This window comes from Cupressus sempervirens, chromosome 3 (assembly GCF_028749045.1).
Source record: "Cupressus sempervirens isolate cs-2001-9-10 chromosome 3, ASM2874904v1, whole genome shotgun sequence".
Classification (NCBI taxonomy): Eukaryota; Viridiplantae; Streptophyta; class Pinopsida; order Cupressales; family Cupressaceae; genus Cupressus; species Cupressus sempervirens.
In genome coordinates this window covers 385,675,602-385,694,298 of record NC_143120.1, presented here as the reverse complement: position 1 = coordinate 385,694,298, position 18,697 = coordinate 385,675,602, and the positions used below count along the sequence as shown (strand labels likewise).

Genomic DNA, 18,697 nt, shown 5'->3' with positions numbered 1-18,697 from the left:
TAAAGACTAAATGCATCAGGTAGTATGGAGTGCTACCATAGCATAATTTGCATATGATCATTTTAGAAAACACAAATTGGAACTGGACAAATATGATACCTCTTCTATGATTGGATAAACATAAATTCTGTGCTGTGTATTCTTCTTTTGATGTTTTTACTTTGTAATAAGATGTGAGCATTAGCTACAAGTTGGAAATAGTCAACAACAAGATCTTTTTCTTTGATTATACGAATCAGGAAATTTTTTGCTTCCTCCCTCAACTTTGACATTGCTTTTCTGTCTGATAAATAAAGAATTACTTAGAGTAATGTTTTTGTTAATCAAGAACATAAGTATTTATATTATTAAATATAGTATGGTGATTATCAAGTTTTTAAAGCTCATATAAGCTGGGATATTGCTGTACTTGGAACTGGTAGAGCTAGGACTGACATACTACCATGAGCATACATGAAACTTATAATATTAATGCCAAGGTTACCGGGAGACTGGGAGAGTTGGAGGTCTCCGGTACTGGTACTGGTATGTCTAGTTTCTAGTTTCATAATATAGGTTTTAGATTCTCACAGAATTATTCAATGCATAATATAATATAGAACATGTTATGGGAACTATGATCTGTCCCTATGCAGTTATCATACAAGATCAGAAATAAAAGAAAGAAATCAGAGCTTATGCCTTATATTAAAATATCTCTACATGCAACATACAAGTTACGCATTTATAATGCTTGAAAAACAATTAAAAGGATGTCCCTCACCAATGAGGATGTGAGGATGTATATGGTAATAACACCTGAGATTCTCCACAAAAGAAAAAGAAGAACAACTTATGTACTTTCAAAATCGAAAAGTCCTTGGCCTTTGGGTTACGGCCAGTATGCATCAAAGAATCATACCATCGTGGAAATATATCTTTTCAACTACCCGCATGTTAAGAGCATATAAAGGGGATTGATTAAACATATATCATGACATATAGATACCGCATAAAATCTTTGTACACTTGTTGGTTCGTATCAATTTCTGTTTACAGCAACAATATGCAAGACGACAATGACTATACATGATGGTGACTTTAGCAATATTGCCAGCGGTTAATATTTACTCCAGTGCAGATATGAATCTCCAACCCTTGCAAGCAAAATCCGAATACAAATACATCAAGGTCACAAAATCAAAATAAGCTGCTATTTAGAAACTGAACTTCTGAGAGCCAAAAACTAAAGGCAGCAGAAACTGTACACAACTCCCATGCACTACATTGGTTATCAGGAAGTGGGTGGCAGAGAGTTACAAAGCCAACGCTCCAAAAAATAGAAGCCACTGATTCAAATATTTGACTTATTATCTTCCCAGTAATAAGCCTGTTGAAAGAAGAAAGAAACTTAGAGATCTGCTCAAGGAAAACAAAATAATAATCAAGACTCCAAATCAAAGGTGAAAGAAATAATAATGTCTTAGTATATAGCATCATGGTATTTATAGATACCTATATATGTATGTATGCATATCTGCATACATGTGTAATCTCCAACCATATATTTCCTACGTATACACCAAATACCAAGTATGCGTATATGTCTTTATATATATAAAGTTGGTTTACGTATGTACACATATACATGTATAGATATGTAGGTATCATGATGTTGACATGATAAGACATGATTATACATTAGAAGGCTCCAACCAACAACACAATTACAAAGTTACAAACTCGCTTAATTTCCAATTCATGCTTAGTAATCTCATGATCATCCAATGTATCCTCTTGCTTGCCCAGTCATTATCCTTAGCCCTGGTGGTTCAGGGCTTGTACCTATTTGCTCAGTGATGGTGGTGCCCCTCTAGTAATGCCCAATTCCTTTCTAGTAATGCTTCCCCCCTTCGACGTGCTCCTGCAAGGGAATTCTCCACGATTATATTATATTCCTCAATATAATAACAATTTACCATTACAAATTATTATTCATAAACCACCATAATGGCAAACCACCATCCCACTTCCCACGATGAATAACCAATTTTCTAAGATTTCAAGATAACAACACAATAGCATCATAATGATTAACTAGCATGTCATCTTCATATGAAATTATAACGATTAACCATCTTACCATTTCACATGATTATAACAAATTTCAACTGTCAACTGACTTTATGTGACACCTCAATAACTATATGAACGTTTTAAATTAGGTCAAAAATTGGGATGTAACAATGAGGGCCAAAATTTGTGAAATAATTTAATACAATATTTTACTTTTTTTTTTTATGGGATACTCCATAGAAACTTCAGTTTTTGGATGCGGTCACTTAGAGACTCTAGGAGACTTTGTCACGAAGTCTCCAACCTTTTATGAGGTCTTTGGAGATGCAAAAAGTTTTTCAGACGCGTCTCTGTGAGTCTTCCCCGTAACACTAATTAATGCTCAAGAGATCTATTAATTTGTCTCACACAATATGATTGTTTACTATATTGGGTAAAGAAATCAATGCGCACAGACAATAGATGGAAATAGTAGAACTTCTTCCTTTATTCACATATGCCAAAACATTACATTATGCTTGATAAGATGATTACAATGCTTCCCGAAGGGGGTATATATACTCACTGAAGGGCCTTTTAGAAGGTTCCCGAAGGAACCCGTTAGGCACAAGTTGGCTACATAAGAAATAATGCATACTAACCTACCCGTTGGTTTATTTACAATTATTTACCGACTACATCATCCCCCTCCAAAAAGAATAGTCGTCTCTGGACGACAATACAACAAAATTTGACTTCAAACCAGAATCAAGATACTAGGCAGGGGGACGGGTCCATGCTCTCAGATCGCTCAGCTCAGTCCGAAGCTTGTAGACCTGCTCCTTTCGAACCTTCAACTCGGCCTCTACTTCCATCTGAAGCTCCAGCGCGGACTTCATCATTGCTCCAACTTCTCCCATTTCTTTGTCCTTTTTTGTTGCCGCTTGCACCTTCTCTGCTACCAACTGCTCCTTCTCAGTTGCGAACTGCCTTTGTCTGACTAACAGGGCTTCCCTCTCGGATTGGTGGGCCGCTCTCTCAGATTCCCAGGCTGCCCTTTCTAAAGCCAACCTGGTAGTTGACTCCCGAGCTCTCTCAGTTGCTACCTGGTTCTCCTAACCCCTTTGAAGAGTGTAGTATGCCTCCCTGTGCAACTTGATTATCTCCTGGAGCAGAACCTCAACCCAACTGTCCACACCAAAATCTGCTGTGGTGGCCCAGTCTCGACGCATCTCATCAGTCTCTACATTCGACCACCCCTGCTCCTCAAAACGAACTGTGAAGGCAGCTGGGCATCCTAGTCACATAAATGAGATGACTCCCTCTAGCTCCTTCACAATTGAATCCAATGCCTGAGACTCCATCGAATCCAACACCTGACGAGCTTGGGATGCTAGAGCGGTGAAGTTGGCAAGGAATGCCTCCTTCATTCCTGTTTCACGCTCTAATGGATGTTCTGCATCCCCATAGCCATCTCCACGGCGTCTACCATACGCTCAACAATAATGTGTGATGGTCCAACGTCTGGAACTGGCTCTCCTACCGGAGGCTGAGTGTCTACCTCGAGAATATCATCTCGTGTAGGAGTTTGCAAATAGGCCATCCGGGGAGCCAGAGCATGGTGGAATCGCATGCTCAAAAAAGGTACTGACCTTTCGAAGTCGACTCTGCCTATCCCGCTCAGGTGATGCCAACAATGCTACATCCACCGTCACCATTGCATCAAACACTACGACATCCAAGTGTAGGCCCGACGCACTCTGTCTCTCTGCTATCTCCGGTATTGGGAGGTCGGGTACCTCCAAGGTCATCTCCTCTCCTCTACCTGGCACGCTCTCTACTATAGGTGCCTCAACTCCTGCTGGTTGAGCCACGACAACTTCCACTTCCACTGTTGGCTGTGCTACGACAACTCTTGCTGGCTGTGCTATGACAACTCCTACTGGCTGTGCTACGGCAAGTGCGACGGGTGCTACTACTGAAAGTGCTTCAGCAGGAGTTGGCAAAGTCCCACGACTGATGGGTGTTGTCGCCTATGCAAACCCTATGGCAAACCCAACGCCTGGTCTACTCCCATGGTGTTGCTACTGTAACTACCTGTTGGGGTGCACCAGTCATCAGTTTTAGCCACCTTGCCTATCCAAACCTTAGAATGTGAGCCATGTGCAGACCCGCTGGCACCAAACAGGGAGTAGCCGGTAGTGAAGTGCGTGGAAACAACAGAGGTGTAGTTGTGAGAATCTAAACTTCTTCATCATCTTCTTCCCCTTCTTCCTCTCCCACACTGTTCTCCTCAGAAGATGTCTCCTGGCGGTCACTGTTCGTATCACCTCCTGCGTCCATCCGAGGTCTCTTCTGCCCTGCAGAACCCTTCTGCCCAGTGGTTGTATCCAAGTGTTTCCACCACATGATAGGAGGTTCCTTGGGAGCAAGTGGTCTAGGTTTTGCCTCCAACTCGTCCTCTGGAATCATCCGTGCTGTCGCATCAAGGAAGAGACCAATGGCGTAGTGAGGCATATAGAATGTCTTATGTTGGAGAGTCATAAACTCATGCATACACTCGGCCAACACAGATGCCTAATCATACACCTTTCTATTCATTATTCCATTCATCATAGACACCTACGGAAATGAGATATCGGATGCCCTATATGATCCCATAAGCCTGCTCTTGACCAAGTCCATCAGGCATCGCCATGGTCCCTCCTGAATATTGGTTTTCTTTACCCTTCCCTTCGATGTCTCAGCCAATGCCTGCTGCTCTGCTTTAGTCATATCTCCACATACTAGTCTAATAAAAAATAGCTTCACCTCCTTAGAGATTTTTTTAGGTTGAACCTTCTTGCCCTGCAGCCTGGTATGCCAAAGACTCGTGTGAAATCAGCTGCCTTAAATGAGACCACTAGGTCTCTGTCCAAGTACTCAAATGTGCTCCTCCGAGAAGCTTTGCCATAGGTCTCAATCATGGCATGCAAGAAGTCTTCATAATCCCGAATGCAAAAAATAGGCATCTGAATAGTCCATTCCACCTGTGCTCTTCTGATGCCTTCTTTTACTGGATGCGTATCAGTGGTTTCTTGCCACCATTTTCTGCAGTCCATTCCACTCAACCTCTCGAATTGTATAGTTTGTCGTGTAATTTCAGCTGTTGCAGGTGTTGGAGGCTTACGCTTTTGCTTGCTGCTGCTGGTGCCTTCATTTTGAGTACCTGCACTCGACATGTTCATGTCCTTCTGTGCTTCAGACTCTTCCAGTTGCTTTTTCCATTTCCTTTTGCCTGCAGACTCCATATACTGTTAGGTCAGTTATTATACTTTCCTTCTTGCAAGCGTACAGATCTATACGGCAATGTCCAACAATGAGGAATTCGTATGGCTCTAATCAGAAAACTAATCCTCAAATCAAAGTCCGTACGACTGCTCCATGGATTAATCTTTCAAACATATAATTTAAACCTTATGCCAAACTGTGGTTGAAACTGGAAATCCGTACAATTTTTTATTAAAAAGAAAATCTGTATGATGACAACCTTAGAGATTCTGTACGGTGGCAACAGGTGATTTACTCAACAGAGAATCTGTACAGCAACCAATAGAGAATCCAGCCTTCAGAAATTCGCATGATAATTCATATTTATGGAATCTGTACTATGTTAAAAGCTTATAATGAAAAACTTTAGAATCCGTAGAAGCACCTTTCTCTAAGAAAACCGTACGCCAATTTGGAAGAAATCCGCACGCCAACTGTTATGCAACAAACTCCATAAATCCGTATGGCATTATGTAGTGCTGAAATCCGTATGCCAAAGTGATTGCCAAAATCTGTACGCTGGAACAAAACCAAATCCGTATGCCAAATGAATCCTAAAATCCTTATGCTAGAAATCCGTACACCATCTTGAAGACCGTACGCTGAAAGTAGAAAAAAATCAGTATGATATAGGTTCTCCAGATCAATGTTTTCACAAATCCGTACGGTGGTGTTTGCCTTCAATCCGCACACTACATCCCAATTGGTATTTCCCATATGCCAGTTTGCAATTAGATTACAAAATCTGTACACTGAAGGTAGAAGAAAAAACCCGTAAACAAATCTCTAGGATACCAAAAATCTGTACGGTGCAGTTCCCAGAATTAAAGCCTTCAAAAGAATCCGTACATTGGCTGTCTTAAAAAATCCGTACGATGACTGTCTTAAAAACTCCGTATGGTTACTTTGCTTCTAAAAAACCGTACGGTAACTTTGTGACCTTTTTTTTTTTCTCCAATTTTTTTTTTTTTAGAGATTTATAGCAGACTTAGTTTTCCATCTGAACGTCGCCATTTTGCAATGACGGATGAGTCGGTCGAACTTCATTCTGCCACGAGGAAGTCTTCCAGCCATTGTATGTCTTCAACTTCAAGCCATTTACTGCTTGAGGCACTTCTTGTCCATCCAAAGTCCACAATTTTATTTCTCCATTGTCCCCCACCTCCCGGATCTGGTATGGCCCGACCCATCTGACTTTGAATTTTCCTGGTTTAACTTCGTTCCTCCCATCATACTTCAACACCCACTGACTTGGTTGAAACCTGTGTAGTTTGAGGTGTTTATCGTGCCATGCTTTACGTCTATTCTGTGCTACCTCTGTCACCCACTGCGCTAACGATCACTTCTCCTCGAGCTTGTTCAATTTATACAGCTGCTCCCTTAAGCTTTCCATGACCCCTAGCTTGTTTTCCAGTGCTATCCTAAGGTTTGGAATCATGAATTCCGCTAGTACTACTGCCTCCTGGCCAAACATCAATTGAAATGGTGTGCCCCGTCGTCATGTTGTATGCCGTGCAGTAAGCCCAAAGAGCAGCGGGTAATTTTTTTTCCCAATCCTCCCCTTCAATGGCACAAGATTTGTAGATAATGGACACCAAGATTTTGTTGGTAGCCTCGGCCTGTCTGTTCGCTCTTGGGTAGTACAGGCTTGATAATAAATGATAAATCTTGAACTTCGTGGTGAGCAGTCGGATAACATGGTTTACAAAATGTCCACCTCTATCACTTGTTAACTGCAACGGAATACCGTACTTGGTAATAATTTGCTTGTAATTAAATTTTGCTGTGATTACCGCCGATTTATCTGGTAGTGCACGTGCTTCCACCCATTTGGTTAGATACTCTATCGCTACGACGATGTATCAGCATCTCTTGGTTCAGCTCACCTTTAGAGGTCTGTTGAAAGCCAACCCCCACCTTTGGAAGAGTTTTTGAGCATGGGACGGGTACAGTGGCATGAAGTCTCTTTTGAGTGGCTTCTCGGCTCATTGGCAAGTGTCACACTCGACGACCCATTCCTGTGTGTCGTTGTACACTATTGGCCACCACAGTCCTACCAGTAATATCTTTCGAGCCGTAGTATTAGGTCCCATGTGCCCTCCTGTTGGACCCTCATGTGCTTCCTTTAGTAGCCATGGTATTTCTTCCTCTAACACACACCGTTAGAGAATGTGATCTGGCCCCATCTTGTAGAGTAATCCATTGATCAACTGGAAGTTATGGCTCCTGATTATCAACTTACGCCTTTCATTTTGTGGCATTTCACTTGGGAACTGGCTTGTCGAAAGCTACTCTCCAATGCTTCTGTACCATTCCAACAATATTGCAATTTGAAACAACTGTGCATCAGGAAAGTCGTCGTTCACTCCATCCGTCGGTTCCCCTATTTTGATTCTCGACAGGTGGTCTGGACTAACATGTTTCTTCCTCGGCTGTACAATAATCTTGAAGGTAAACTCCTGCAACAGAAGTAACCAACAACTAATTCTTCCCTGAATGACATGTTTGTTGATCATATACAGCAGAGCCTGACGGTCAACATAGAACACGAACGAAGTGGCAAGCAAGTAATGATGAAATTTCTGTACAGCATAGACCATCCCCAAAGCTTCCTATTTAGTTGTACTGTAATTCTGTTCAGCTTTTGATAGCAGGCGACTGGAAAAGTAGATCGGGTGATCCAACCTGTGGCTTCTTGTTTGTGCGAGGGTTGCTCCAATCGCATAGTTGGACGCATCGACATGTACATGAAACTCCTTGCTTCAATCTGGATACGCCAAGATGGGTGTTGTAGCTAGTTGTACTTTGAGCCCTTCAAATGCTTGATCCTATTCCTTTTCCCATTAGAACGATTCTCCTTTGCACGTTAACCTGTCCAGCGGGTATGCTATCTTTGCAAAATTTTTGATGAAGTGTCTGTAACAGCCTATATGCCTGAGGAAACATTTTACCTCCGATACATTAGCGGACTTCTGCATCTCCAATATGACTCTCACCTTATTCGGATTTGTCTTCAATCCCTCCTTACAGACTATGTGTCCGAGAAACCTTCCTTGCGGAACCATAAACCTGCACTTCTTCAAGTTCAGGGCTAGGTGCGCGCGTCAGCATCTTTCCATACACTCTCCCAGAGCTGCGAGATGTTTGTCCTTAGCGCTGAATACCAACCAATCATCCAAAAATGCCTTGAAGTTTCCAATGGACATCTTTTCAAAGATGTGCAGTATGATCCATTGGAATGTCGTAGGTGCATTGGAGAGGCCGAATGACATCTGGTTATATGTGTATACTCCATCTTCTACGACAAATGTCGTCTTCAGTTTATCCTCCTCTGCGATTGAAATCTGATTGTATTCGAAAAATCCATCCATGAACGAGTAGATCTCGTGTCCCGCTACCTCCTCTAGGATGTTGTCCGTGAATGGAATCGGAAACGGATCCTTGATGGTGATTGCATTCAGGCATCTGAAATCGACGCATATCCGGATCTGGGTAGAGTCCTTTAGGGAGATTACTATCGGTGACACCCATTCACTGGTCTACACCTTGAGAATAATGCCGACATCTAGCATCCGATTGATTTCCTCCATAACTCGTGTTGCGTGGTTCTTGTTCATCCTGTAGGGCCGCTTCTGTACAAGTATTGCTTCTTCGATCAACGGGATACGGTGCACACACAACTTTGGTGGTACCCCTTTCAAGTCCGTGTATGTCCATGCAAACACATCCTTATACACCAAGAATATCTTGAATGTCGTTGTCTTCAATACTGGATCCTAGTTATCTCCCACTAGTATGTTGCGTGGTTCGGCGTCATCCCCCAAATTCATAGTCTGCAGCGTGGCTTCATTATATTTGATGTGTTCCCCCTCAGTGAATGTATGTGCGGGTGTCACATCTAGTGAAACATCTCCTTACTTTATCTTGGTGAATTCTCTTGGAAATTCATCAGCGCTTTGTCCTTCCTTTATCATCAGCACGTTGCAACTCTGAAACAATTTATAGTCCTCTATCTGCTAATGGTAAAGACTGTTCACTGAATCCAAATCGTCATCTCCTTCCAATCGTAGGACTCCCTCCAGATCTGGTTCCATACGCTGCCTCGTTTCTTCCTCTTCTTCTTCGAAATCAGACGACAAAGCTTCTTCCCCGACCATTTGAGTGTGTAAATCGATGATGTATTTCTGCCCTTTGCTTTCAAGTGATAAAGTATTTTTCTTCCAATCGTGCTTCGCCTTGGCTTGTATCAGCCACGCTCGGCCCAGAATAGCATCGTATCCTTTCCTCTTCAGTGGGATCACATCAAAGTCCAACAGGGACAGCTGTGTTCCAATCGTCATTGGTTGCGCTGTCAGGACTCCCAATGGCTTGATTCCATGTTGATCGGCCGTTAGCAGCTGGAATGTAGGTGGCCTCAATGTTGGCTGTCCTAACCTTTTCCAGGTATCTTCTAGTAGCACATTGACACCGGACCCTGTAATATTCTAAGCTATTACCTACAGCAGTTCAGATGAGTTCTAAAATGTTTCGACCCTGAAATTTGACAAATGTTGTGTAAAATTTTGTGACGAGATACAATCAACAGTTCTTCAGTTCTTTTAGCTATTCCCGATGTTTACTACTTTTAATGTATTGAAAATTTCAGTCCAGTTGTGAGATAACAGAGGTAAGCATTTTGTCAAACAGTTGTCCAGTCTTTATCCATTGCTCTTCTCATGGAAGGATAAGAGTTTTAAATTTTGTTACTGTTAAATTGGCGCTGATATGAGATGGTTATCATCAATACAATACAATGTCAATATGAAGATAGTTAGAAGGTACAATCCACAGAATGAACAACTAGTGAAGTTTCAGTTCCATACTATTAAATTTAACATTAGAGCCTTCCAAGATTTTTCCACAAGATTATAGTAGTACTTCTCAAGCTATGCAATATGACTGTGAGTCCAAATATATTTTTGATGAATAGAAATGAATAAAGAAATATTAATCTCGTTTATAACAATGCACTGAAAAGACGTAAGGAACAGGACATTACAGACCTCACATCATTTGGACTGCAAGTAGTAATCTTGCTGTAGGAAGCCGACTGAATCAAAATGCCATTGATGACGTAAAAACTTTGTTATTCGCCTTCCTATCTTCTACAGAAACGTGACTCGCCCACAATGGTCCCTTTCACATTTTCAACAGAAGCAACCCGTCCAAAGATGCTGCATGTATGACTTCAGACACTGGCGTTACAATAACTTTAAGCAAAGACGATCCAAAACCAACTCGGCTCTCTACTACAATAGATGCGTTAATAGAAACCCCAGCCCGCCAAATCCAAGGATACTACTGTCACTGCTGACGAACTCGTGTATTATGCAGCTGTGCCCTGGTTCTGCTCGCGGGAACGTCTTTTGCTTGACGCCTTAAACTCCAACTTTCTTCACGCGAATGCCTGCTGCGTGGTGTAATTGTATTGTCGGGGAAGTATAATACCTATCTGAAAATGACCTGCGAATTTCTAGTACTGGAGAATCTAGCAGCCTTTGGAGCCGACTATGTATTCTGCCTCCTCTTTTTTTTCTTTCCTTTATACTTGCGAATGGATTCTGCTCCTTAACTATATCATTTATAATACTACAACTCGCTTATTTTGCCGATTGATGCCCATTTCACCCATCTATAGATCTAAAAAGAGCTTGGGGTATCGTGCAACTCTTTGAAATTTCCAGACTAGAGGGTTTTCGTCCTCTAAGTCCCAGTCCAGTCACATTCAAGCAACCAGTAGTTTTATCAGAGCGTTTAATATCATTCTCCTTGTGTTAATCCCAATGCAAACTCGTGCATTTATAGCCTTGGAATGAGGGAAAAGTACCACGTGCAAAGAATGTGGGATTAAAAAGTCATTTTGGTCCTGTAGTCACTTAAAGCTATTTATAAAGTAAATAACTTTAAAACATTAAAGTGACTTAACTTTGTACCTGTAATAAAGTCCTGGAATATATTAAATTAAATTCCCCTTTTCGTGATTGGATAGCATCCTGCTTCAAGTCGATATTAATCTATCCGGATGTGGAGATAGGTTAATTTTGTCGCCCAGAACTAAAATTGAGAAGGGGACATGACAGTCTTGTTGCGTAGCTTCCTTTCCCTGGACTCAATCACCTCCTTTGGTACCAAAACAAGTTTACTCACATCATCAAGTGGAGGTAAACTCTCTGATGGCACAATCTATTGGCCCACTGCCTTCTTGAGGCACAAGACATGAAAGATGTTGTGGATCCGGCTGTCATCTGGTAACTCCAGCTCATACGCGACCTCCCCTATTCTCTTGGTGATACAATAAGGTCCATAAAATCTAGGCTTAAGTTTCTCGGCCCCGCTTTTCTTCAATGAGCTCTGTCTATAAGGCTGTAGCCGAAGGAAAACTTTATCTCCAACCTCAAAACTGCGCTCTGTGCGATGTCGGTCAGCGTACAACTTCTGCTGATTCTGCGCCTGCTAAATATTATCCCTGAGAGCTCTAAGGATATCCTGCTGCTCCTCAATCCAATCTTTAGCGGACGACGCTCTACTGTCTGACAAAGCCAAATCAATAAAGGAAGGAGGCTCATAGCCATAAAGTGCACGGAAAGGGGTCATCCGAATAGACATATGATAGGTGGAGTTATAACAGTACTCTCCTAAGTATAGCCACTTGACCCACGCTCTTTGCTGACTTGTAGTGTAGTTCCTCAAGTAGCCTTCCACCCACTTGTTCACTATCTCGGTTTGGCCATCAGTCTGTGGATGATAACTTGTGCTAGGAGTCAATTCTGTACCAGTCAACCTAAAAATCTCCTACCGAAAGGTACTGAGAAATCTACTGTCTCTATCACTTACAATGGTGTTAGGTAATCCATGGAGTCTAAAAATCTCTCGAAAAAACAATTCAGCTACCTGGGAAGCCAACCAATCTGCAGATATTGCGAAGAAATGCGTGTACTTGGTCAACCTGTCCACCACTACAAAGATGGAATCCCTGCCTTGGACCCTCGGCAACCCGGTGATGAAATCCATAGAAAGGCTCTCCCATCTCTGAGCTGGAATGGGGAGGGGCTGAAGTAATCCTGCCGGAAAACCCTGTTCAGACTTGTTCTGCCGACAAGTCTGACACTCTCCAATATGCTGTAACACATCATCCTTAAGCCCCTTCCAAGAGAATCTCTCTCTAATCTGCCTGTAAGTTTTGAAAAACCCAAGGTGCCCTGCTGTCGGTGTATCATGTGTGGCGCGCATAATGTCTTTCTTAAGTTTAGAATTGGGTATGATGTAGGTCCTGTCCTTATAGTATATAATATCATTCAATACCTTGTACCGTTCATCCTGATGTATGCCATCCAAAATCTGACATGCGTGAGCATTTTTGGAATATTCCACTAGAAGCCGTGATCTCCAATCCGCTGAAATTTCAGAAATGATGTAGCAATCCAATACTGGGGGTCTACGAGATAGAGCATCAGCAACAACATTATTTTTCCCCTTTACGTATTCAATGTCGAAATCATATGCTTGTATTTTGCTGACGTATTCATTCAGTTCCTTCTATTCGAGGAAGTAACGTAAGCTATTATGATCAGTTTTAATTGTAAATTTACTTCCTACCAATTACTGTCTGAATTTTGCTAACGCATGCATTATGACCAGCATCTCCTTATCATATGTGGAATATAATACCTCGCTGCCCTGCAGTTTTCTGCTCTCAAAAGCAATAGGGTGACGGTCCTGCATCAAAACAGCCCCTATTGCGCTTCCCAATGCATCACATTCTAAAACAAAGGGCTTAGAAAAATCAGGAAGCGCTAGCACTGGGCAAGAGCTGATCACCTGTTTCAGCTTATCAAATGCTACCACAGCATCCTTTGTGCAAGAAAAATTCCCTTTCCGTGTCAAATTAGGTAGGGGTGTAGCTACCTATGAAAAACCCTTGGCAAACCACCGATAATAGGAACATAGACCAAGGGAACCTCGCAATTCTGAAACATCCTTCAGTGGTGGCCAATCCAAAATTGCTCTGATTTTCTCCTGGTGCACCTTAACTCCCTCAGCTCCAATTATATGACCCAAGTAAAGAATCTCAATCAACCCGAATTCGCACTTAGATTCTTTTGCAAATAAAAAGTTCTCCTCTAAGATACTAAGAACCTCATCTAGATGTTGTAAATTTTCCTCCCATTTCTTGCTGTAAATTAATATGTCATCAAAGAATACCAAAACACACTTCCTTAACTGTTTTTTAAAAATATGGTTCATGCAAGACTGGAAAGTGGCTGGTGCGTTAGTGAGCCCAAATGGATTCACCAAGGACTCGTAGTGTCTGTAATGGCATCTGAAGGCTGTCTTATGCACATCTTCTTTCCGGACCCGTATCTGATGGTACCTTAAGCAAAGATCTATCTTAGAGAAATAAACTGCCCCATGAAGCTCATCCAACAACTCATCAATGCGGGGAATTGGGTACTTGTTCTTGATAGTTCTCTTGTTCAATGTGCGGTAATCTATGCACATTCGAAGGGTGTCATCCTTCTTCTTAACTAACACTACCGAGGATGCCAAGGGACTCGAGCTGGGCCTGATATGCTCCATATCCAAAAGCTCCTTTATCGTGTTCTCTATTTCCTCCTTGTAATGCCTGGGATGATGATAAGGTGTAGTGATAACAGGTTTAGCTCCCTCCTCAAGCTCAATAATATGCTTAAATCCCCTATGTGTAGGAACCCCAGGAGAAATATCCTCAAACACTCTCCTGTGCTTATCTATAACTGATTGTATGTCACAGTGATAACGCTGTCCTGTACCCTGTGTCTCCTTAGACGAGATGAAACACTGAGTAGCCCACTCTATATCTTCATGTCTTAAAATAGCCTCCATCCTGTGAGCGGAAATCACCTTGGGACTACTATCAGAAATAGCTCTAAGGATCACCAGTCTATCATCCTGTAAAAGCTCCAGTTGCATAGTCTCATGATGAAATGTATACCGACGGAGAGTACTCAACCATTGTCTTCCCAAAATGGCATCGAGTCCATCCAGATCAACCACATAAAAATCAGCCTCTAAAAGGTAACCATCAAACTGAATCTGGAGCCCTGCTACGTTCTCTATGCACCTCAAAACTTCTCCACCAGCTACCTTAACATCAAACTCAGTTATGTGCACTGTTTGTAATCCCCTCCTGGATACCATCTGTGTACTTATAAAATTATGTGAGGCTCCTGTATCTAAAAGGCAAATAATGCGTTGGCCTCTAACAACTCCCTTCACCCTGAAAGGATGACATGCTGGGTCACTCGACAGGGTAGCTAAAACTAGAGGCTGTTCCATATTGTATTGTTTCTTCTTATCTTTACCAGGCTGCCCTTCAACTTCCTTCTCCTCCTTGCATTCTCCACTGGTATTCTCTTCCTGTGGCTCTTCCACCTCTTCCTCCTCCTTAGAATGGACCTCAACATAATGGATTTTGCCTTTACCCAGGCATCTGTGATCAGGAGTCCAAGGCTCTCTGCAAGTAAAACATAACTTCTTCCTCGTTAATTCATTGCGTGTCTCAAAATCCAATCTGCGGGTGTCTGTCCTTTGCTGTTTTTTATTTCCCTTATAAGAAGTGGATCCCTTATAGGATTTTTAGAAGGTTGTGACAATGAGGTAGGTGTGTCTAAATCGTGATCAATCTTAATGGTGTCGTCCAAGGTATTTGGTTTTAGGACTTTGACCAAACCTCTAAATCTGTCCTGTAATCCTTCAGTGAATAAAATCACCTTGCGCTGCTCGGACATATCCGGTACCATCATTGATATCCGCTGAAACTCATCTATATAGTGATCCAAAGTCCCGCTCTACCGTAACTGGGCCAAATCCTTGTAGTAGACCTCGATATCTTCCCTGTCAAAATGGGTAATCAACTTTGAGCTGAAAACCTCGTATGAAGTGATGAGTCCGTGATCTTGGGTAACAAGTCCATGGTGCCACCAATCATAAGCTGCCCCCTCAAGATGCATAGTGGCGAATCTAATAGCTTCTGTTTTCGTCATGGGCTTGAGTGTTAGGTAGGTATCCACTTTATGAATCCATGCTCTGGCTGTAGTTTTGTTGCTGCCATCGAAAATGGGAAGTGTTAATTTGTTCATGGCATGTTTAAGATCCTTGTTTTGCATCCTAGGCCTTCTATCATGTTGAGGTCTCTCAGCTTCCCTTTTTTGGTTCATATATTGATTAAAAGTCAAATTTTTCTTGATTGGGTCTGGAAGTACATCCCACTCATCATATATAGCTATAATATTATCTGGTAACAAAGCTGGAGTTGCGGGTCGAGCCACTTCTTCCTCAGCATAATTTCCCACAAAATTAGGCATCAAGGGTCTATCTGTATTCCGAGTTGGAGATCTTGGTGTACGAGATGTTCCTGCAATGCTACCACCCCCACTGTGGTGGCTGGGCGCTCTCCTATTTTCAGGAGCTAACTGCTGCATGGCACCTGTGAGCTGTTGTAACGCTACAACAATGTTATTTTGCCCTTCTTTAATGGCCCGCATGGTTTCCATTACTTTCCTGTCTATTGCGTCGTCATTTCGTGCCTTGTAGCAACTAATGCTTGTTCTTGAACCTGTCCAAATCTAGTAGTTTGTTCAACCTGAACTTCGGGCCCAAAGCTTATATCCTCATCCACTGAATAACTATCTTCCACCACTAGACGTTCTGAAGATTCTGTCTTTTCCGGCTGAAGATGACGGAATGTATACTGCCTTTTAGTCATTCAAGAACCTGCAAAAATAGTTTTCCCCCACAAGCTGGCAGGGTCTCTAGCTCTGATACCACTGTAATATTCTAAGCTATTACGTACAACAATTCAGATGAGTTCTGAAATGTTCCAACCCTGAAATCTGGCAAATGTTGTGTAAAATTTTGTGACGAGATACAATCAACAGTTCACCAGTTCTTGTAGCTATTCCCGATGTTTACTACTTTTAATGTATTTAAAATTTCAGTCCAGTTGTGAGATAACAGAGGTAAGCATTTTGTCAAACAGTTGTCCTGTCTTTATCCACTGCTCTTCTCATTGAAGGATAGGAGTTTTAAATTTTGTTACTGTTAAACTGGTGCTGATATGAGATGGTTATCATCAATACCATACAATCTTAATATGAAGATAGTTAGAAGGTACAATCCACAGAATGAACAACTAGTGAAGTTTCAATTCCATACTATTAAATTTAACATCAGAACCTTCCAGGATTTTTCCACAAGATTACAGTAGTACTTCTCAAGCTATGCAATATGACTGTGAGTCCAAATATATTTTTGATGAATAGAAATGAATAAAGAAATATTAATCCCGTTTATAACAATGCACTGAAAAGACGTAAGGAATCGAACATTACAGACCTCACATCATTTGGACTGCAAGTAGTAATCTTGCTGCAGGGAGCCGACTGAATTAAAATGCCATTGATGACATAAAAACTGTGTTATTCGCCATCCTATCTTCTACAGAATCGTGACCCGCCCACAATGGTCCCTTTCACGTTTTCAACAGAGGCAACCCGTCCAAAGATGCTGCGTGTATGACTTTAGACACTGGCGTTACAATAACTTTAAGCAAAGACGATCCAAAACCAACTCGGCTCTCTACTACAACAGATGCGTTAATAGAAACTCCAGCCCGCCAAATCCAAGGATACTACTGTCGCTGCTGACGAACTCGTGTATTATGCAGCTGTGCCCTGGTTCTGCTCGCGGGAACCTCTTTTGCTCGACGCCCTAAACTCCAACTTTCTTCATGCGAATGCCTACTGCGTGGTGTAACTGCATTGCCGGGGAAGTATAATACCTGTCTGAAAATGACCCGCGAATTTCCAGTACTGGAGAATCTAGCAGCCTTTGGAGCTGACTATGTATTCTGCCTCCTCTTTTTTTCTTACCCTTATACCTGCGAATGGATTTTGCTCCTTAACTATATCGTTCATAATACTACAACTCGCTTATTTTGCCGATTGATGCCCATTTCACCCATCTATAGATCTGAAAAGAGCTTGGGGTATCGTCCAATTCTTTGAAATTTCTAGACTAGAGGGTTTTCGTCCTCTAAGTCCTAGTCTAGTCACATTCAAGCAACCAGTAGTTTTATCAGAGCTTTTAATATCATTCTTCTTGTGTTAATCCCAATGCAAACTCGTGCATTTATAGCCTCAGAATGAGGGAAAAGTACCACATGCAAAGAATGTGGGATTAAAAAGTCATTTTCGTCTTGTAGTCACTTAAAGCTATTTATAAAGTAAATAACTTCAAAACATTAAAGTGACTTAACTCTGTACCTTTAATAAAGTCCTGGAATATATTAAATTAAATTCCCCTTTTTGTGACTGGATAGCATCCTGCCTGAAGTCGATATTAATTTATTCGGATGTGGAGATAGATTAATTCTGTTGCCGAGAACTAAAATTGAGAAGGGGACATGACAAACCCTCCGTCCACAATTGTTTCCATCAACAAAGTCCCAAGAATTCCCATTTCAACCACTACCAGATGGCGTCTGGATCAAAGGGCTAACAGCATTGGATCTTCCGCACTTGTGCCACCTTCTTTCTCCCTTACTTGCTCTGGTGGTTGCTTAGCAATTGGAGCTATATTCGTGAGGGCCATACGGAGTTAGGCATAGTGAGCAACAGATCATTTATCCTGACGGGTACTTCAGTTTGTAGTATTTGCCGTACAATGTTTTCTTCGGCGCAGTTCCGTGCGGAGATACTAGTCATGTCCTTCAGGTGTGTTGTTCCTGCCCGTGTTGCTTTTTGGATCTCTTCCCACACTTCCTCCAGTCTCTTCTTTTCCTCCGTCAGGTTAGGGTATAGTTTTGCCTGTTTCCTAGTGATGGCCAGAACCTCTTATTCGTTTGTCCCGATGGTGATCAAGTTTACTCTCGACTTCAGGCACTTAGTATCTTCATGATCGCCGGGTCCACGCCATCTGCATAACAATTTCGGTGTGTTCGCCATTGGGCACTCTTGGGCAAAGTAGCCCCATAAATTGCATGCACGACATTGAACTATTGGCCGGCCGTTCGACTCCTCCCGCCATTATTGGTGTTGCTGTTGTTGTTGTTGTTTTGACCGCGCCGATTATTTCTGTACCCTCTCAACGTGGCACCCTCCGTATTGGTGTTCCCACTCCCTCCTGACGTGAACGCCTCTTGTGTTAGGAACACTTGCTGTGGTGCTCTTGTTTTCAGGTTGAAAGGGCATTCCTTTATCGAATGTCCCATAATTTGGCAAATCTCACAAAATTGATCTTTCGGGCAAGATCCCTTCGAATGGCCTTCTTTCTTGCA

General features: G+C 42.0%; 1 protein-coding gene across 7 annotated transcripts in view; it reads left to right on the top strand.

Moving 5' to 3' along the window:
* The window catches only part of EMB3142 (nuclear pore complex protein (DUF3414)), a 314,519-nt gene that overhangs the window by 251,878 nt on the left and 43,944 nt on the right, over window positions 1-18,697 (top strand). The gene's annotated exons all lie outside the window — the stretch shown is intronic.